The sequence below is a fragment of the Balaenoptera borealis genome, assembly GCF_965194805.1.
Source record: "Balaenoptera borealis genome assembly, chromosome: 8".
NCBI classification, from domain to species: domain Eukaryota; kingdom Metazoa; phylum Chordata; class Mammalia; order Artiodactyla; family Balaenopteridae; genus Balaenoptera; species Balaenoptera borealis.
In genome coordinates this window covers 61013901-61036892 of record NC_138865.1, presented here as the reverse complement: position 1 = coordinate 61036892, position 22992 = coordinate 61013901, and the positions used below count along the sequence as shown (strand labels likewise).

The 22992-nt window shown below is 34.2% G+C and overlaps 1 long non-coding RNA gene across 1 annotated transcript in view; it reads right to left on the bottom strand.

Annotated features, from left to right (window-relative positions):
- LOC309633184 overlaps positions 1–22992 on the bottom strand; it is a 1005718-nt gene that overhangs the window by 223942 nt on the left and 758784 nt on the right. Inside the window, exon 4 of the long non-coding RNA XR_014247367.1 lies at positions 6972–7028. This is a non-coding gene — a long non-coding RNA (uncharacterized lncRNA). The remainder of the gene's footprint in view (positions 1–6971; positions 7029–22992) is intronic.

The window sequence follows — 22992 nt, the reverse complement described above, 5'->3', positions numbered from 1 at the left end:
TTTTTCCTCACTCTTACACAATGGGTATCCTCACTCTTACACAATGGGTAATTGGCCACCTAAGTTGACTTACTCCTTGAGTTTAGCATGCTCACAGGAAGTGTCTTTTGTTCAAACACTACTGAATCCAAAGATCAATCTTCAGAATGCATCTTTTCTGGGTTGGACTTGAGAGAAACCCTAAATGACACTAGCACCCAAGCAGCTGTTATATGAAGAGAGATGAAATACTTAGTAGTGTTAGAAGTGCAATTTTGAGTGTATAAGCGTAACTGAGTTTGCAGAAAAACTAATACAGCAGACAAATAGGTTTATGAAGGACCTGCAATAAGAGATAGAATAGCTATGACTGAAATGTGGCTATGATCTGATCATCATGGAAACTGAAAAACCCTGAAGAAATATATATTATTACTATGTTTAAAGGTCAGAGAATGAAGTTCTCCTGAGTACCATAGCAAGAGCGTCTGATGTTTTTTGTGTTAATAATGTGATTTTTAAAATTTTGTTTTGATCATGATAAGCCTACTTGAGCTAGCAGAGTACATGAAGAAAAATAATACTTCAATACACTGTTTTAGGTGGCATGTATATATAAAACTTCCTTTAAGTAGAAACTCTCTGTATTCCAATATGGCTAAAGTTTGAGACTTGAGAGCTAAAGTTTGAAATAGTATTTTAGTATTGGAGTTCACTGGCTCTTCATCCATATACATTACACTTTCTGTGACTTTGGGCAAGTAACTTTGGGCGAGTAGTTCTTTAAGCCTCTGCCCATTTGTGAAGCCAGGTAAAACTTCTCACACTGAATGGCTTCCAGCAGATTAAATGGTGTCTATTACAGAGACTGACATATGAATGTTTAAATAATAGTTACAGCAGATATTCTAATTTGACTGATCAGAAAACATGTCCCGACCAACTTTTCCCTTACTGGCTTTTAGAAGAGAGCCAGGAAATGTAAATGCTCTTATTTCCAGTATTATTACAGCTGTGAGTAGGTTTTTGATACTGTTCTGGACAGTAATATACAGAAAAGTTTGGGGTGGGGGGCAAAAGCACGGGGTTCTGGAAAATCTCCAATGAGAGGGATCAGAAAGGATTGATATCACTCCTCCCCTGGCCCCCAACACATCTCCATTCTTAATTCCTATGTTGAATAATGCCTTCATTTTCAGAGTTGTGTCAGCGTTCTGCTGATAAAAATAGAAAGACTAACAGAATCACAGAGATAATACAGAATCACAATCGATTCAGCCCCATCCACTGGGTTCCAGGTTGCAGTGCCAAATCTTTATTGGAGGAGCTGCTGTTGCTGCCCTGGGCTTCACTCCTTGAGTCCTAAGTCATGTTTCAACTGCCATTATCAATCAGCACCATGCTGCTGCCTCCCTACCGCCCACCCACCCACCACTTTCCAGGTTGCAGCTCTGAGTAGCCATTGCCAAGGGTGCTGCTACTGCCCTGAACACCACCCCTTATCCAAGATTAAGATGCTAAGCTGTCATTGCTGAGAAGGGCTCTTGCTGCCCTAAGCCCCACCGTCTGGGGTTCCAGGTTACATCTGTGACCCATTCTTGCCAGGGGGAGCTGCCACTAACCAGAGCCCTACCCCCATGGCAGGTTGAGGTGCTGACACATTATTACTGAGAATGAACTGCCACCGATCTGGACCCTACCCCCAGGTCCTAAGTTGTGGCTCTGAACTGTCACTACCAGAGCCATGCTGCCACTGCTCTATGCCCAGCACCCCAGGTCCTGACATGTAGCTTTAACAGACTACCATGTGAATTGTGTTGCTGCTATCCTGTGACTGACCCCTGGGACCAGAGTTGAGACTTTGACATACTACTGTCCCCCAGCTGTGCTATTACTGCACCCTGCCTTCTGGGTCCAAGTCACCACTGCAACTTCTCATCCCAGGGCATGTGACACTGCTGCAATCCCCCCACCCTCACCAGCTGGATTCACAGCGGTAATCCCCTGAAACCCAGGTATTGGTTCTGCAGGACATCTGCACACACCCTTATCCTAGACACCAGTGCCACAGTCATAGCAAATGCACCTGTGCATCAGGACCCAGGCACTGTGGTAGTTCCACATATGCCTGATGCTAGGATCCTGGCTCCAATACTGCTTTGTGGATTCTGAGCTTCAGCATGCCAACCCATTCTCCAAGAAGGATCCCCTTGGATATAACTTCCTCCCATGGGCGAACATAAAAAAAAAAAAGAAAAAAGAAAGAAGAGGAAGACCTCAGCATCTGAAGATCTGAATAGCCCTACCTGCCATTCCCACCTGCAGGTCCTCTGCAGCCTTGGCCAAAAAGACCCCCCCCCCCCACCATCTGGCCAACATCAATCTCAACCAGCAGAGTGGCATGGGGACTATGCCACTGTGACTCCCCAGGAACAAAAGATGCTGCATCCCACCCAGCTAGTACCCTTACAGCCACCTCCAGGTGAATATCTTTCCTTACTAAAGTCAATCCAGAAAGACTGAAAGAGATGAATGTGCCCTCAGATGAAGAGATATCAGTAATACTCCAACAACTGACCCAAGGATACAATCTGCACATTATCTGAGAAAGAATTGAAAACAATTTTAAGGAAGCTCAGCAAGATTCAGGACAACACAGATAGACAAATCAATGAACTCAGGAAATAATACATGACTAAAATAAGAAATTCAATAAAAAATAGAATTTATAAAAAAGAGAGCCAAAAATAAATTCTGGAGATGAAGAATACAATAAATAAAATGAAAAATGCAATACACAGCTTCAAATGAAGTCTCAATCAGGCAATAGAAAGAATCTGTGAGCTTGAAGACGTTTCCTTATATAATTAATCAGAGGAAAATAAAGAAACTAGCAGGAAAAAGCGTGAAGAAAGCCTATGTGAGCTTGGGACCAGATCAACAGAAACATTATGGGAGTCCCAGAAGGAGAAGAGAGGGAGAAAGGGAAAGAAACTTCAGTTAAATAATGGCTAAAAATTCTTAAATCTAGGGCGACAGATGTCCATCCAGGTACAGGTGCCATACAAGAAATGCTAAAGAAAGATCTTCAAGGTAATACAAAAATATGCTAATGAGTAACACAAGAACATACAAAAATATAAAATTTACTGGTAAGGTAAATATGTAGTCAAATTCAAAACACTCTCATACTGCCATGGTAGTGTATAAGTCACTTTGAAATCTACCATATAGGCCAACAGAAGAAAGTTTTGAAAATAGGTATATCTCCAATATTATATTAATGGAAACAATATAAAAAGATGAAAATTGGGAACTCAACATAAATTGGGTGGGGATAGATTGGGAGTTGGGGACTGACATGTATACACTGCTATATTTAAAATACATAACCAACAAGGACCTACCACAGAGCCCAGGGAACTCTGCTCAATATTCTGTAATAACCTAAATAGGAAAAGAATTAGAAAAAGAATAGATACATATATGTGTATAGCTGAATCACTTTGCTGTACACCTGAAACTAGCACACCATTGTTAATCAACTATGCTCCAAAATAAAATAAAAATTTAAAAATCTGTGGGGGTGGCAAGTAAATGGGTAAAACTTTCTTGTGCAGTGAAGTTGTTATCAGCTTAAAATAGCTGGTTATAAACCTATAAGCTGATTTATTAAAGACTCATGGTAACCACCAAGCAAAAACCTAAAATAGACATACAAGTGGTAGAGAGAAAAGAGTCAAAGCAAACCACTTCAAAATATCACCAACTAACAGAAAAAAAAATCAGCAAGAAAGGAAGAAAGAAACTAAGGAATTACAAAACGATCAGAGAGCAGTGAACAAAATAACGATAGGAAGTCTTTATCTATCAATAATAACTTTAAATATTACTGGTTTAAATTCTCCAATTAAAAGACATAGAGAGACTGAATGTATTACAAACAAGACCCATTTATATGCTGCCTACAGGAGACGTACTTCAGTTTTAAATATACTCACAAGCTGAAAGTAAAGTGATGAAAAAAAGATATTTCAAGCAAATAGAAACCCAAAGAGAACAGGGTAGCTATACTTTTCAGAGAAAAGAGACTTTAAGTTAAACTATCATAAGAGACAATGAAGGTCATTATATAAATGATAAAGGGGTCAATTTATCAGAAGGAGATAACAATTGTAAATATATACTCTCTAATAATGGAGCACCTAAGTATATTAAACAATCATTAACAGAAATGAAGGGAGAAAGAGACAGCAATGCAGTGATAGTAGAGTACTTCAATACCTGGCTTTAAACAATGGAGAGATCATCCAGACAAATTAAATAAGGAAATAATGGATTTGAAGGATACTTTAGATGAGATGCCCTAATAGACACATAAAGAACGTTCTACCCAACAACAGTAGAAAATACATTCTTCTCAAACGCACACAGAACATTCTCCAGGAAAGATCACATGAGTAGGTGATCTTTACACAATATGTCTTAACAAATTGAGATCATTCTAAGTGTGTTTTCTGACCACATGATATGAAACTAGAAATCAATCAGAGGAGGAAACCTGGAAAATTCACAAATATGTGGAAATTAAAAAATATAAGCCTGAACAACCAATGGGTCAAATAAGAAATTAAAAGGCAAATCAAGAAATATCTTGAAACAAACAAAAATGGGAGCATAACATAGCTAAACCTATGGGATGTTGCAAAAGGATTTCTGAGAGGGAAGTTTATATTGATAAACAAACACATTCAGAAACAAGAAAAATCTCAAACTCACTTGACGTTTCCATGAACTAGAAAGTTTCTGTTCAACATAGTACTAGAAGTCCTAGCCAGAATAATTAGTCAAGAAAATGAAAGGCATGCATATTTGCTTGGAAGAAGTAAAATTTTCTCTGTTTGCAGATGATAAACTCTACTAAAAACCGTTAGAACTAATAAATTCAGTAAAATTGCAGCGTACAAAATGAACATACAGAAAATGATTGCATTTCTGTACACTAACAACACATTACCTGAAAGAAATTAAGAAAGCAATCCCATTTGTAATAGCATAAAAATACTTAGAAGTAAATTTAACCAAGGAGGTGAAAGACTTGCACACTAAAAATGATAAAACATTGATAAAAAGAGATTGAAGAAGACCCCCCAAAATGGAAAGATCCATGTTCCTGTATTGAAAGAATTAATATTTTGAAAATGTCTATACTACTCAAAAGTGATCTATAGATTTAATGAATTCCCAATCAAAATTCCAATGTTTTTTACAGAAATGGACAAACTATCCAGAAATTTGTTTGGAACTATAAAGGGCTCCCATAGCCAAAGCAATCCTGAGAAAGAACAAATTGGAAGCATCATAATGCCTTATTTCATGCTAGATTACTAAGCTTTAGTAGCCACAACAGTATGGTACAGGCACAAAAACAGACACATAGATCAATGGAACAGAGTAGAAAGCCCAGAAATAAACCCACACATATACGGTCAATTAATTTATGATGACGGAGCCAAGAATGACTAAATGAAATAAGTCAGACAGAGAGAGACAAACACTGTATGATCTCACTTATATGTGGAATCTTAAAAAAAAAAAAAAAAAAAAAAAAAGGAAGGTGAGATCAGATTTGTGGTCACCAGAAGAGGCAGTGGGTAGGGAGAGGGGAAATAGGAGAAAGGTGGTCAAAAGTTACAAACCTCCAGTTTCAACATAAATAAGTACTAGGGATGTAATGCACAACATGATGACTCTAGTTAACACTGCTGTATCGTATATATGACGATTGTTAAGAGAGTAAATCCTAAGAGTTTTCACCACAAGGAATTATTTTTTCTTGTTTTGTCTTCTCCGTATTGTATCTATGTGAGATGATGGATGCTAACTATAAACTTATACCAGTAAATATTTAACACTAAATTTAAGTCAAACCATTATGACATATACCTTAAACTTATACAGTGATATATAAAAATTATATCTCAATAAAGCTGGAGGGAAAAAAACCTAAAAAAACAAATGTTGGTAATGATGTGGAGAAAAGAGAACCCTTGAACACTGTTGGTGGGAATGTAAATTGTGCAGCCACTATTGGAACACCATGGAGGTTCCACAAAAGATCAAAAATTTAATTACCATATGATCCTGAAATCCCACTCCTTGGTATATAACGAAAGAAATTGAAATCAATTTCAATTTCAATCACTATCCCTCGAAGGGATATCTGCACACCCATGTTCAGTGCAGCATTATTTATATTAGCCAAGCTATAGAAACAACCTAAGGGTCCAATTACAGATGAATAAAGAAGATGTGGTATATATACGATGAATTATTATCCAACCCTGAGAAAGAAGGAAATTCTGCCGTTTGCCACAACATGGATGGAACTTGAAGGCATCCTAAGTGAGGTAAGTCAGACAGAGAAAGGAAATATTGTGTGGTAACATTTATAGGTGGAATCTCAAAGAAAACTGAACTTGTGAAAACAGAGAAATGGTAACGAGGGGCTGGGGGAATTAGGGAGATGCTGTTTAAGAGTACTAACTTACACCTAGTAGGTAAATAAGTTCGGGGGAGCTAATGCACAACATACTGATTATAGTCAACAATACTATATCATAAACTTTAAAGTTGCTAAGAGACTAACTCTTCTCAACCCAAAAAAGAAATGATAAAAGTGTGCCATGATAAAGGTGTTAGCTAATATTACTGTAGTAATTATATTGGAATATATAAATGTATCACCAACATGTTATACAACACTATGTTATGGTCAATTATATATCAATTAAAAAAAAAGAGTCCAGGAACTGTAAATGCTCTTTTTTCCAATCTTACTATGGCTGGGGATAAGCATAATCTTCAGGGCAATAATGGATAGAAAAGTTTGGGGGTAGAGAAAGGGAAAGTGTTCTAAAAAATCTCTGAGGAGAGGGATCAGAAATGGTTGATGCCACTCTTCCCCCACCCCTCCAACAACACACACTTACCTCCATTCTGCCTATGTTGAATGATGCCTTATTGTTCAGAGTTGTGGCAGAATTCTACTGATAAAAATAAAGGGATAACAGAATTAGAGATACCAATCAATTCATCATTAAGTCGACTGTAACTGATTTTTCACAAAAATGAATAATTTCTATTTTAAACCACTTTAAGTAAGGTTTTCTGCTACACAGAGCTAAATCCAAGCCAAATTGATAAAATGACTAATTCTAATATTACTTTTGTAGGAAAAAACCTCTCTAAAGTGATAACATCTTCACCTTCCCAATGAAAAACATGAATTGTGTGCTCAACACAGACCACTCTGAGAGATGAATGGCAGCATTGATATTTTCACTAAAAATAGAAATAACTTTGTAGGATTGTATATATTAACATTAAATATCAGGAAGAGTATAAACTAAAGATGTTACAGCATACATTTCTTGATTGTTTTCTCCATTATGCAGAGATGAAAACAAATAGATTTCCAATTTTATATACTACTCTAGGTATTAATTAAAATTATGAGTTGTGATTTACACTGACTATAACCATATTTGAATATTTACATACTAATATCATCTTATATGTGACCATATCACAGTTTTAGAGCATATGAGTTTATATTAGTTAGAACTGACTAGGTATTACTGCAAGGTTTGACCCTACCATGTTAAACCAAAGATTTCTTTACGATTTCCTGATAACACATGAGGGATGTAGAGAGTCTCATACTGAACTTTAAATACTTTGGAGAAGAAGTAACACACATCATTTCACTTGCCATATTGTCGAGAACTAGTCAGAGGCCCATGTAAAACTACAAGCGTTCAAGTCAATGTGTTCCTGTATGTGCCTCAAAGTACAGGAGGCTCAGATATTGATGAGTTAGCAATATCTATCCAAGGGCCTAAATATTTACTAAATTGGCCTAACCCAACTAAATGAGCCAACCAGTGTTCTTGTAATAATTTAACTTTTAATAATTATCATCTTTTAAATTGGTTATCCAGGGACAATCAAAACAAGCCCAAACAGTGGATATTAGAATATTCAGTGTTCTATCAAGCACCCTCTGAAATATTGTATATCTTACAATGATGAGTGGCATTTATTTTAATAAATGATAGAGTTATTTAACATCTGAACTATTTTGGTTTCTTTCCTTTACTAGTCTCAAAATTACCTACCAAGTTGGAGAGCATAGTTTGAGCAACATTTGTCTCATATCAAAATATTTTACCAACCGCACAGCACCTTTCAATCAATTCGTTCTGGATCAGGACTATCAACACTCTCTCTAAATCATACTTTCTTTATATGAGCTTAAAAAAATCTGACCTCTGACCTGATGATACAAACTCATTGCCTAATACGAGCTTTGTTTTTTCTCTCCTATATCTAAATCTTTGTATAAATTCTTAAATGGTGGAAGAAGAGATATACAGGTAAATTCAGAGATATATACTTTACTGTGTAAATTTTAATGGCTTTAAATTTAAATCTTAAATTTAATTAAATTTAAAATTAAATCACTTTATTTGTAAATGAACTAAATGCTCCAATCAAAAGACATACGGTGGCTATTATCAAAAAGTCTACAAATAAAAAAGGTTGGCAAGGATGTGGAGAAAAGGGAACCTTTGTACACTGTTGGTGTGAATGTAAATTGGTGCAGCCACTATGGAAAACAGTATGGAGGTTCCTCAAAAAACTAAAAATAGAACTACCATATGATCCAGCAATTTCACTCATGGGTATATCTCCAAAGAAAACAAAAACAGTAATTTGAAAAGATACATACATCCCAGTGTTCATAGCTATATTATTTAAAATAGCCAAGATACGGAAGCAACCCAAACACCATCAAAAATGATTGGTTTAAGAATAAGAATTAGTGAGATAGATATATATATATATATATATATATATATATATATATATATATATATATATATATATAGAATGGAGTATTACTCAGCCATAAAAAGAATGAAATTCTGCCACTTACAACAATGATTCTGCCACTTACAACAATGTGGATAGACCTAGAAGGTATTATGCTTAGTGAAATAAGTCATACAGAGAAAGGCAAATACCGTATGATATCACATATATTTGAAATCTAAAAAATAAAACAAACAAAGGAATATAATGAAACAAAAACAAACTCGCAGATATAGAGAACAAACTAGTAATTACCAGAGGAGAGAGGGAAGGGGGAGGGACAAATAGGAATAGGGAATTAAGAGGTACAAACTACTATGTATAAAATAAATAAATAACAAGGATATATTGTGTAGCATAGGGAAATATAGCCATTATTTTGTAATAGCTTTAAATGGAGTATAATCTATAAAAATACTAAATCACTATGTTGTACACCTAAAACTAATATAATATTGTAACTCAGCTATATTTCAATTAAAAAATAAAACAAAAATGACAATGAGTGTTTTTGTGCTATATCCTTTTACATTTTAAATACTGAAACCATTTAAATGAGAATCCTCCTTTTTCCAACGATGTAATAACAAGGACATGACTTACCCTATGTCTGAAATAAGTTAAAAAAATTAGACACAATATAAAAAACTATAGTTTTAGAGATGCTGAACCTCAGACAATAATGAATAGTGACCCATGAGAAATACAGAAGAAGCCTGGGAACCTTATGACTGTCCCAGCCTACTGCCTTGAGAGACTTTACAGGCTGCAGTACTGGTGGAAGAAACTCAGATGTAGCCTGGTGGATACTCTGAAATGAGGAAAGGAAGAGGAGATCCACAGAGATCAAGACGGTTAGAGTTCACAGGAAGAGGGCTGAGGAAGAGAGAGCTGAACAGAAAGAGAACTCTGGAGATATGCATAGATCAGGAGAGTACTAATCAGTGAATATATGTGAGGCAACTACCAAAAGCAGGGTAAAAACTTCTGAAAATATTAGAGAACAGTGTCAGGCACTCAGGGCCAGGAATAGAGCCTGTTCCCCCCCCAAAAACTTGAGAATTTCTCAAGGAATTGGGTAGAATACTCAAGAAGGTCTTGCCTTATTACTGAGAAACACTTAACCCTAGGCTAGGCAGTAATTTGGATTGGCCTAATAAATCATAAAATCAGGATCAAAAAGGATCAACCTGTTTTAAGTAATGCAACTGCATTTTAGAAAAAGGCTGAAGAATTTTTATAGGAATACAGACATATCCAGTCCAGGGGGGAAGATTATCTTTAAGGTTTTTCCATCCCCATCCTCTCCACATAAAGAAACCTCGGGAGGTAACTGAGGGAGACTTCATCCCAGTGTCTCAGATAAGCAGACCTAGGAATGAAGGTGTCTGAGATAGGAATGTAAATATGGCATGGCTGGCCAGTGGAGCTTAAGACTTTGACAGCAATTCCCATCTGAGATTGAAATACACTGTGCATCAGACTCTGAATGCTTTGCAAATGAATCCTACAGAATATTTATGTAAGGAATTCTACCAATTCTACACGAATTCTTCCAGAAAAAATTGAAGCTGAGGAAATAGTTTCCAACACATTCTTTGAGACAAGATTTACCCTGATACCAATTTTAGACAAAAACACTCCAATGAGAGAAAACTATAGACTGATATTCACAAAAGCAAAGATTCTAAACAAAATTTTAGCAAACTAAATCCAGCAATATATACAAAGGATAATACATCATAATCAAGTGGGGTTTAATATCAGGAACACAGGTTTGGATTTAATATTTGAAAAATCAATCAATGTCATTCACCATAATAGCAAACTGAAAATTAAAATCCATACGGTTATTACAAAAACATAAGAAAAAGCATCTGAGAATATCCAACATCAATTCCTGAAAACAAGTCTCTGTAAAATATACATGAATAGAAGGTAATTTCCTCAATAGTAAAGGAAATCTATGAAACACCAACAGCTAACTTCAGACTTGATGGTGAAGGCCTGAATGTTTTCCACTTAAAATCAGGAATGAGAAAAGGATGTTTATAACGATAAGCATCTTGTCGAGGGTGCTGTCCATGGTGGCATTTATGTAGTAGTGGCAGAACCAGTGGTACTCTAATCTATCCAGAATATTCCTGTGGCCTATGCTCTCACTGCCTAACCTCTTTTGCTTCCTGTGTATTTTATGAGATTGGGGAACCAATCTTCCTATCATGTCTGTGTGCATTGGTTAGCTAGAGTTTGTGAACATTGGCAGCATCCAAGGATTCTTATCCAAAATTAAAATTTATTTAGATTGACAATCATATTAATAGCTATTTTCACTTTTTCAGTCTTAAGATTTTTAAAAATATATTATGTATTAAAAAAATTAAGGCAGCAACATATAAAATGATGTAATTTTAAATAATGGAGAGTCAATATGGCAGAGTTGCACTGACCTTTTATAAACACACATTAGATACATATCTTGACTCTAACCAAACATATTGAGATATATATAAGAACTCAATTTTCCTATCTATAAAATGAAGAAAAATGCTTACCTTTTGCTGTCATTGAATTAAATAAACTCTATACAAAATTTAAATAATAATATGTTTTTTGGGACATTGAAAGCATTTAACAAGCAGTGAGAGGTGTGTGTGTGTGTGTGTGTGTGTGTTTGTTGTTTAAGGTGGCATAGTAACACCCCCTCCTCCCCAACAATTGAGCAGCATATCTCCTCCAAAAACAATTCAAAATCAAACTATGGCTATAAGGAGTAAAAAAGCACTAAAAATATAGTCAGGCATCAGTTTGCAAAGATTCATAACTATGAATGTTAGAAATGTGGACACCTGGGGAGTGTCCACTTGGGTGGGGAGAGGTGGAATCACATTAAGCATAAAACATGTGAGCTCAGAATCCAGTTCACTCAGAGGAATTTTCGACATTCAAGACCATTACTGTGTTATATTTATAGTCTCTTGAACTATTCTTCTTTTCTGTGGGAAAAATTCAGAATTTTTTCAATAAAATATCAAGCTTCACAATTATTTTTGGGTTGTACATATATGTAGACATTTAGAATGTTTGCCTTTTTTCCAGGTTATAAAAAGGTACAGGGAGATTAGAAATGCTTGAATGTAAGTCTATCACCTTCTCCGTTTATGACTTCGAAATGCATATTGTGTTTCTTTCATCTCTGAAGTGATGAAGGCACATCAAATTATTTCCTGAGAAGATTTTAAAAATGTTCCTGCATGGAGTGTGTGAAAGTCTTAAGAATGTACTACATACCCAGTTGGTACAAGTAGTTTTTTCACAGATCATTTCAGTGCTTTAACTTTCAGTCAGTGCTTAAGATCTCAAGCTTATCAATGGAAATCATAATGTTACAGGAAGGCTGGTATGGTGGTAAAGCACTGACTTACAACTTTAGGATCTTGGGTTCAGTCTCAACTCTACCAATACCATGCTACTGCTCTCAAATAGGTTCAAGAATATAAAAATTTGGCATTAGACTCCCACTTTTTAAAAACTCATCCTAGCAGGTAGCCTCAGGATATACTGAGGATGAGTTTTGTGTGAGTCAGCACACAAAATATAGATGTAGACCTATTTTCTTTCTATGTTAATGTTAGGGTGGCTTGAATTTTTATTTAATTTGTGAATACTCTGACAGGTCCTTGTTGACACTGTGGAAACACATTACAAATTGTCACATGCAGTCTCTGATATGTTAATTCCTTAAGGATTAATGTACTGTCTATTCCTATTTTCTTACTTTTCTTTTTGAAAATTAAAGAAGAAAAATGATTGAGCACAGAAATAAAATGAATGCATAAGTATAATAATTCTGATAAGAATCAAAGAACAATAAGGAAATGTATGGCATTTGCATTTAGAAATGCTTCTCCATAGAGGAAGTGTTAGAGATTTTTAGTAAGAAGAGGTCTGACCTAAATAGACATTTCTCCAAAGAAGATATACAGATTGCCAACAAACACGTGAAAGAATGCTCAACATCACTAATCATTAGAGAAATGCAAATCAAAACTACAATGAGGTATCACCTCACACCTGTCAGAATGGCCATAATCAAAAAGTCTACAAATAACAAGTGTTGGTGAGGATGTGGAAAAAAGGGAACTCTTGTACACTACTGTACATTGCCATTGTACTGTGGCAATGTAAATTGGTGCAGTCACTATAGAAAACAGTATGAAAGTGCCTTGAAAAACTAAAAATAGAACTCCCCTATGATCCAGCAATTTCACTCTTGGGTGTATGCCAGAAAAAAATGAAAACAATAATTTGAAAAGATTCAGGCACCCCAATGTTCATAGCAGGACTATTTACAATAACCAAGATATGGCAGCAACCCAAATGTCCATCAACAGACAAGTGGACAAAGAAGATGTGGTATGTGTGTGTGTATATATATATATATATATATATATATATATATATATACACACACATACCACATATACATATATATACAATGGAATATTACTCAGCCATAATAAAGAACGGAATTCTGCCATTTGCAGCAATGTGGATGCAGCTAGAGAATATTATGCTTAATGAAATTAGTCTGACAGAGAAAGACACTTTATGATATCATTTATATGTTAAACCTAAAAAATACTACAAATGACTGTATATAGTAAAACTAAAACAGACTCACAGGTATAGAAAACAAACTAGTGGTTACCAGAAGGGAGAAGGAAGGGGAAGGGCAAGTTAGGGTTATGGGATTAAGAGATACAAACTATTGTGTATAAAATAGATGAGCAACACAGGCATATCGTATTGCACAGGGAATTATAGCCATTATCTTATAGTAAGTGTTAATGGAGTATAATCTATAAAACTATGAATCACTATGCTATACACCTGAAACTAATAGAGTGTAAATCAAATATACTTCAATAAAATAAAAAAAAATTTTAAAAATATGGTTATGTATAAACTATAGAATATTATTCAGCCATAAAAAAGAATAAAATCTTGCCATTTGCAACAATGCGGATGGACCTTGAGGACATTATGCCAAGTGAAGGAAGTCAGAGAAAGACAAATACCATATGATCTTACTTATATGTGGAATCTTAAAAACAAGGCAAAACAAAACAAAAATGAGTTCATAGATACAGAGAACATATTGGTGGCTGCCAGAGGTGGGAGGTAAAGAGGGTCAAAAGGTATAAACTTTCCACTTGTAAAATAAATAAGTCATGGGAATATAACATAGAGAATGGTGACTATAGTTAGTAATACTGTACTGTATATTTGAAAGTTGCTGAGAGTAGATTTTAAAAGTTCTCATCATAAGAAAAAAATTTTATAACCATGTATGGTGTCAGATGTTAACTAAACTTACTGTGGTGATCGTTTTGCAATATACACAAAGATCAAATCATTACATTTTATACCTGAATCTAATATAAAGTTGCATGTCAATTATACCTCAATTTTTAAAGTTTATATTAAAATATTACCACTTTATGAGTTTAGGCATGGTATCAGAGAATGACATCCATAATCTTCTAAAACAGCCAATAAAATATTGCTCCCTTTTCCAATTACATATCTGTGTGAGGCCAGATTTTCTCCAATACCTTCACCAAAATAGCATATTGTAAGGGATTGCATGTGGAAGCAGAAAAGCCAGACATCAAATAGATTTGGAAAAAAATGTAATATAATGCAACTCTTCTCAGTATATTTTTGTTATGGAAAATCATTCTTATTTGTAAAAGATATTATTTATCTTAACATGTAATAGGATTATTTTGTCATTATAAAATCAATTAATAAATATTTTAACAGTTAGTGGCTTTGATTTTATAGTGTGTTAAATACTGATATAATCAACATAAAACTCTTTGGAGGACTCAATTTTTAAGGGAGCAAAGGACTCCTTACACCAAAATATTTAAGAATGCCTGGTATAGATCACTTATTATTGCAATAAGTTCAGTGATATCATCAACCATAAATGATGAGACTTATTTAGAAGAATTTGAAGAAAGTTATTGTATATGAAGACAAAGAACACTTTTTAAAAATACAAAATAAATCTTTCTCCAGAAGAGAAGCAAGATGACTGTTAAGTCCAGAGGCTGTGGACAGACTTTAATTCTGATGATCTGAGATGACATTAATACTGAAGAGACAGAATTGGATGGAATTTGTTGGAATCCGGCTAATCAATTTCTTTTTGGCTTCATATGGAGACTGGTTTGTCAAAAGTGGATTTAGCTAGATTAAACACAAGGAGATTGTTAACAGAACCCAGCTTGAAAATACCAAAATGGTTAAGAACTTGGCAGAAATCTCCAGCCATTCATCAGGAGTATAAAGATTTCCTACAGATATGAGAAAAAAATAGCAACAGAACTTAGTTTTAAGAGTCTGAAATCAGAATGTGTGGTACCCTATACTATCACCTATAGCTCTTAATCAGGGCCCTAGTACCCCACAGCAGATCCAATGAAACAGAACACCCCAAAATAACTTACTAGGTTACTAAGTCATGTTGTATCCTTAAGGAGAATTTTAGGAAAAAAGAGTGCCTCAAAATTTTTTGATAAATCTAGGGTTTGTTCTTTTTTGTTTCTCCTTTTACATTCAGGATATTTCTAGGCCTCCAATCTGACTTCTCTAGGGCTTGGATCGTTTGGCCTAAACAGTATGAGTAGATGAAAACCTGAAAACGGCTAGACCTTATGAGATAGAGGAGAATGACAGCTGTAGCCTTTCTTAGGAAAGTTAATTTTTAAGATTGCACTGTAAAATAATGACTATGCTCAGTTGATTTTTCTGTTCCCTGAGAAACAATGTTCCTTTTATTTATAATATATATATGCATATATATGTATGTATACATTAAAACCGGTAAATATGTGAAGGCAGTAAGCCCTCTTCTCATCTTGCCCAAGGCACATAAGGTGATTCATGTTACCTCCAACTTGCTTAAAAAAGGAATTGATTAGACAGGAAGTAAATTAAAGATCTAGTCTTATTTTCAAAACAAATCGAGTTACAAATAGTAAATATTTCTCTGTTAAAAATTAGTTCTCTCTCCATAGACATGACCTATACGTTTTTTCATTGCTGTTTTTGTATTAGGCTTAATAAGAACTTTAATTCTGTAACACATATCTGACATTTAATTTCAAAGTCATATTTAAATGGACTCTTTCTCTAATTATCAAATACATATTTATTAAGCCTCTGGAAGAACAGCAAGCTGAATTTATTTTTTTCTATATTTCTTTCTATGACTATAGAATAGTAGAAAACTACCTCCTCGTAAACCATCAGCTTATTTTGTACTCATAGTTTTTTAAATTGATGATGCCTCAAATACAAATTTTAAAGGATTTGATTTTAATAATAAAACAAAACCAATTTTACCTTTACTAAGAAAAATCTGACAAAACACCCTTCCAATTTTGAACTATTCAGCTCATAATGACAGAGTTTCAGTGTTCTTCTGTGGATCATAAAATGTGACGTAATTCCAAATAAATCATATCCATAGACGTAAAAAAAAAAAAAAAAAAGGGAAAATGGGTTACCCTAGAAGTTGAGCTTAATGTAGAGTTGTGTTAGTAATCACTAAAATATACTTTATTAGACTTAAAGAATTTTAAACAACTCTTTATTAGAACTTCCAAATATGTCTAATATAATCAACATAGAAAATATAGCTAATATTTTATCAGAAAACCTTCTCCACATTGTATTCTCACTAGCAGTATGGACAACATACAGGTCATTGCCATGTGGTTCCTTTAAGTTGTAGGAAGATTCAAACAGAAAAACATAGATGCAGCAAGATTCCTCAAATAGTGAGATTCTGCCAGCTAAGATTTACTTGAAATAGACCACTTTCATTATACACTTGTTTCTCCAAGTTTTATGAACACATTGCTCTTTTCAAGTTGTAATTATGTCTGGCTTTTAATTTGTTCCTCCATTTAGCTTAGTATTCCTTTGAGGCTTGTGGTAACGGCTCTTAATTACACTTACTGAGCCCACCCTTTCGACTGTTTTGGATCTCAGCTTTTCTTACTACTTCTCCAGAACTAAGTGCAGCTTGTCCTTAACCTGTGGCTTATGATACTTTAATTTATTGCTGTAAGCAAGAGCAGCAGGACAAATGAAAAGAAATTCTCATATTTTGGGCATCAGCTAACAGCGCAATTCAATGAATTTATGTTTGTGTTACAGTTATAGAAAACATGTCAGCAAATATATAGGCAGGCCTGCTACTTGTATAGCCCAGATGCAATATCTTACTGATTTTTTTCATATTCTGGTCTCACTGAATATTAACATAATTTTGAAAATATTAGCATCAGTAAATAAAATGACGCTTCCTTAGTGCTTCATAAAGTTGTTAACAAGGAGGCTAGCAAAAATTAGATTTTCTTGAATATTTGATAAACTATGAAATATATTTTTATATTGAGTTTGGCAATGACACTTTCTTTTTTCTTACAATCTAACTCAGCACTGGGAAATTTGTTGATCTTTTCAAGGAACCAATATTTGACTTAATTTTTTTCATTATTTGTGTATAAATTCATTTATTTCTTCTCTTACACTTATTATTTCCTTCCTTCTCCATATTTTGTGTTTACTTTGCTCTTCTTTCCCCAGCTTCCTTAAGAAAAACATTAGATTGATTCTGGAGATTTCTTTCATCTATACAAATATTTAAAGCTCTCAAGTTCCCTTCAAGCACTGTTTTAGCTGAATCCCCCAAATGATATATTACATTATCAGATTACTTTATATTATTTTTCAAATAAACTTGACCCACTGATTATTTACATATATGTGGCCTAATTTTAAAATATTTTTTCTAAATATCTTATTGTTTTAATCTCTAGTTTCATTTCTTTGGATTCAGAGAATATACACAATAAAACCTTATTTTAAATGCATTAGATATGCTTTATGTATTGACATTTAGCTATCCCCACTTTGCTTTATGTTTTTAGAATCTTCTCAAATTAAAATATTCACCTTTAACTTTTCATAGACAACTTAGAATTAATTTTGTATTACTTCATATAAAATAATTTGCAATACTCTAAGTTTTTTTTACCTCTGACTTTATGCAATAGTTCAGGCATTGACAAACTACTCACCACAGGCCTCAAACTAAAAATGACTTTAACGTTTTACAAGAGCATAAATTTTAATGATGGAAAAAGAAAAGGGAAGCGCGGAGGAGGAGAATGAAAATTCAGCAAAGACTATGAGTGGCCAATAAATCCTAAATTCGACCATTTGACATTTTATAGAAAGAATGCACTTACCTCTGACACACAGACACACACACATACACACGTATGTTAATTGTCAAAACAGTAGTTACAATTTATAAGTATTTATATACACCTTAAACTATTAAGAGGAATGTTGCCTTTAATTTTATTTACCACTTCTATAAAGAAAGAAGGAAAGAAGGAAGAAACAAAGGAAGAAAGATATATCATATAGAGTGAGTGAAACAGGAAATAAATGTTAATCGGATGTATTCTGTCCTATCATATGTGATGATCTTTCAATAAAATTCTAATCAAATCCTCAAAAACAATAAACCAGTATGGAATATCTGCATTGTTCCATGCTTTTTATTGTGATTATGTCTATCTATTCTACCTTTTTCCATATTTATTCATTTGGTTTTAATTTTTTTTTCTCTTTTAGGACCAACCCTTAGATTTATAAATATCTTGCTAGATTAGCAATTCTGCTTCTTTAAAAATATCCCCCACTAAGTACTAGACCTTCATTTTGAGCTATTTTCTTTGGTGAAATACTACCATTGCCTCTATTAGTTCTTCATTATTTTTATTTTGCAGTAAGTATTATAGAGGTTACTTTGTGCAGTGTTACTGTGTTATGTTGTGTGTAATAAAAAATTGGTTTGGCCTTCATCTTGGTCCCTGGGAAGTAGCCTCTAAACCTTTGGAATTTTCCAAGTGAATAGAAATGTCTGTGTTATTCATGGTGTGCTCAGATAGTTTATGCCAACTAGAAGACTTAGGACAGGGAAATGTCATGCCAGGAAGGCCAACAGTGTGATTAAAGGGTTGGGAGTTTGAGCCACATGATAACACTCTGACATCCAGAGAGTGGAGGTAGGCTGGATTAAGGACATAGTTGAACTCAATAGCACTCAATAAATTGAAAAAAGCACATGGAACATTCACCAAGATAGACTATATTTTGGGCCATAAAATACACTGTAACCATTTTTAAAGGATATAAATCATATAATGCAGACCACAATGAAGTTAAACTAGACATCAATAAGAGAAGAGTAACTGGAAAATCCCAAAATATGTGGAGATTAAATATCACACTTCTAAGTAACACATGAGTCAAAGAAGAAATATCAAAGAAATTAAAAATATTTTTAACTAAATGAAAATGGAAATACAACTTATCAAAATTTATGGGATACAGCAAAAGAGGTGATTAGAGGGAAATTTATAGCATTGAACACATGTATTAGAAAAGAGAAATCTAAAATTAATAACCTAAGCTTCCACCTTAGGAAACTAGAAAAAGAAGAGCAAATTAAAATCCCAAGTAAGAGCAAGAAAAATAATAATAAAAATTAGGGTAGCAATCAATAAATTTGAAAACAGAAATCAAGAAAGAAAACCCACAAAAGCAAAAGCTCTTTCCTTGTTAAGACCAATAATATTGATAAGCTTCTAGCCAAGCTAAGAGAAAAGAGAAAAGGCACAAATTACCAATACCAGCAATGAAAGAAGGGGCATCACTGCAGATCCCACTGGACTTTAAAAGCATAATAAAGAACAAAGTTGGAGGACTAAAGCTGCCCAACTTCAAGACTTACTCTAAGCTACTACAGCAATCAAGATGTGTGGTTTTGGTGGAAAAAAAAAAGACAAATAGATTGATGAAACAGAAATAAAGAGCCAAGAAATAGACCCAAATAAATATAGTTTGCTAATCTTTGACCAAGGAACAAAGGTAATACAATGGAGCAAGATAATGGAATATTATTCCGTGCTAAAAAGAAATCAAGCCATGAAAAGACATGGAGGACTCTCAAAGGCTGATTACTAAGGGAAAGAAGCCAATCTGCAAAAGCTATAGACTGTATGATTCCAACTGTATGACCTTCTGGAAAAGGCAAAACTATGGATACAGTAAAGATCAGTGTTTGCCAGAGGTTAGTGGGGAGGTAGGGATGAATATACGGAGCACAGAAAAGTTTTAGAACAGTGAAAATACTCTGCATGATATTATAATGATGAATACATACCATTAAATATTTGTCTAAACTTTTTGAATGTACAACACCTGGAGTGAACCCTAAGGTAAACTATGGATGTTGGGCGATGATGATGTATCAAATTAGGTTCATCCTTGGTGAAAAGTGTACCATTCTGGTGAGTGATGTTGATAATAGGGGAGGCCCTGCATGTGTGGGGGTAGGGGCCAAATGGGAAGTCTCTGTACCATCCTGTCATTTTTATAGTATATCTCTAACTGCTCTAAAACGTAAAGTATTTTAAAAAAGGATCAATGGCTCCCAGAGGTGAGCAGAGAGGGAGAGATGAAAAGGCAAAAAACAGAGAATTTTTAGGGCAGTGAAATTACTCTGTATGATATTATAATGTCATTATATACTTTTCAGAAGCCATAGAATGTACAATACCAAGAGTGAATCCCTAATGTAAAGTATGAGCTTTGAGTGATTGTGTCATGCAGGTTCATTAATTCTAACAAATGTACCACTCTGGTGGGGGATGTTGATAGTGGAAAGGCTTTACATATGTGGAGTAGGGAATATATGGGACATCTCTATGCCTTCCATTCAATTTTGCTGTCAACTTGAAACTGCTTTAAAAAAGAAAGTCTATTTTTAAAGTGTAATAGTAAGTGTAACACTTTCTTGTGTTCTGTGAGTTTTTCTAGTGAATTATCAAACTGGTATAGGTAGTGGGAGACCCTGATATCAGATGTAAGTGGCTTGAGGACCCCTCAAACTTTCAGCTGGTGTCTAAAGTGAAGTCTGTCTTGTGGAGGATTGTGCCTTTAACCAACAAAGGGTGGCCTAACTCCAAGTAGTTGGTTTCAAAAGTAATTGCAGATGGAAACAAGACAAAATAGAGGGCAATGAAACTGAACATGAACCTCAAATCACTTCCTGAAGTTTGCCTTTATTTCGATTTCTCCTGAAATTTTACCTATCATTGACCTTCTGTTTTAGAGCATAATTAGGAATTTCTGAGAGTGAAATGATGAGAATTTTGTATCCCCAATTTTAATACTTCCAAGGAGGAACTCCCTTCATTTTCAGTTAAAAAAATGCTAAGGTAATAGGAGGTTATGGATGACTTAAATTATTTTTCAGAAATAATGTGAATATACTCTGCTACAGGTCCCTCTGAGGATTAAATCAATTCCCTATGCTCTTACTTTTTTATAAAGGTCCTGAGAACCCAGCTGGTTTTCCATTTTTTAGTACTTAATACCATTCACTTTATCTTTTATAGTGTTTTCTTTCTATTCAACAAATCTTTTTTAAGTTTTAAGAATCTCTTTTTTATCGAGGTATAGTTGATTGACAATACTATATTAGTTTCAGATGGGCAGCATAATGAGTCAATATTTTTTTTTATAGATTATACTCCTTTTAAAGTTACAAAACAATGGCTATATTTCTCTGTGCTATGCAATGTATTCTTGTTGCTTATCTATGTTATATCAATACATAGCACTTTGTATCTATTCAATAAATTTTTTAGAGAACTTCAGTAGTATACTCATTTCAAATACTAAAAATTCAAATTTATTATACTGGTACAGTCATATTGACACATATGTAAGACTTAAACTAAAACAACTTTATAATTATAAATCATCAAGAGTGGTAAAATTAAAACATCCATAATTAAATGCAAACTATAGATAAAGAAAATTTAAGTTTACAAAATTAACTTGGTAACAGTCAATTCTTTCATTCCTCTGACAAGGTTTGTTTCAGACTGTGCTCTCTCTCAGGATACAATAGTGAGCAAAGGCAGCCATGACCTATGATTTCTTAGAGCTTACATTTTACTGGATGGAACAGTCAGTAATCAATAATCACAATAATTGTCTAATTATAAACTTTGATAAATGCTATGAAGGGAATATACCTTGTATCATAACACCTCAAAATAGGGACTTTGAAGAACTTGAGTCTGTAATGAAGTAATAGGTTTGCTGCAAAAGCTAAAAGATGAATCAAGTAAATCATACATACAGAATTTAGGAAGATTATCATGACAGGGAAATGTATGTCATGTTTGAGGACCAGAAAGAAGGTTGCTGTTCTTGGGAAAGAGAGAGATTTGTGACTTGATGGGAATCGGGCTGGAGGAGAAGTTCAAGACCTAGCTCATGAGGGCATAAAAGACTGCCTTCAGTCTCCTGATGTTTATCTTTAGAGCAGTGCAAAGCTATTGAAGGTAATTTTCCATGGGATCATGTAAAGATTTTTTTGTTTAGTAAAAATCACTCTGGCTGGGGTGTGAAGCCCAGTCTGCAGGTAAGAGTGAATGAATGTAGACAATGCAGGGGGTTACTGAAATAGACCAGCAGAAGGAGAGAGCCACACTATCAGCATGATGTGGACACTGGTATGAAAGATGGAAAGGAACAGATGAGAAGTATTTCAGAAGTAAAATAAACAGTCCTTGGTGACTGACCATTCCTGATGGGAGCAATTCACCAAAAACAATGAGAAAAACAGAGCTGGTTGCTAGGAAATGGAACAGTTTGAGTTCCACTTTCCCACAATTAAAGTAGTATGTGATTGTCTAATTCTCTCACATTTTTCTTTATTCAATTTTGTGAAAAAATAATTGAATGTTATGTTAAAAAAATTGTCTTCCTTAATATAAATGTATCATTCACCTATCATTTTTACTCCCATACTTTCTTTAGTAATCTGAATGTATTACATTACCACAGTTAGGCTTTACTACATACCAAAAGCACAAACGCATATTGGAGTTACTGTAATCA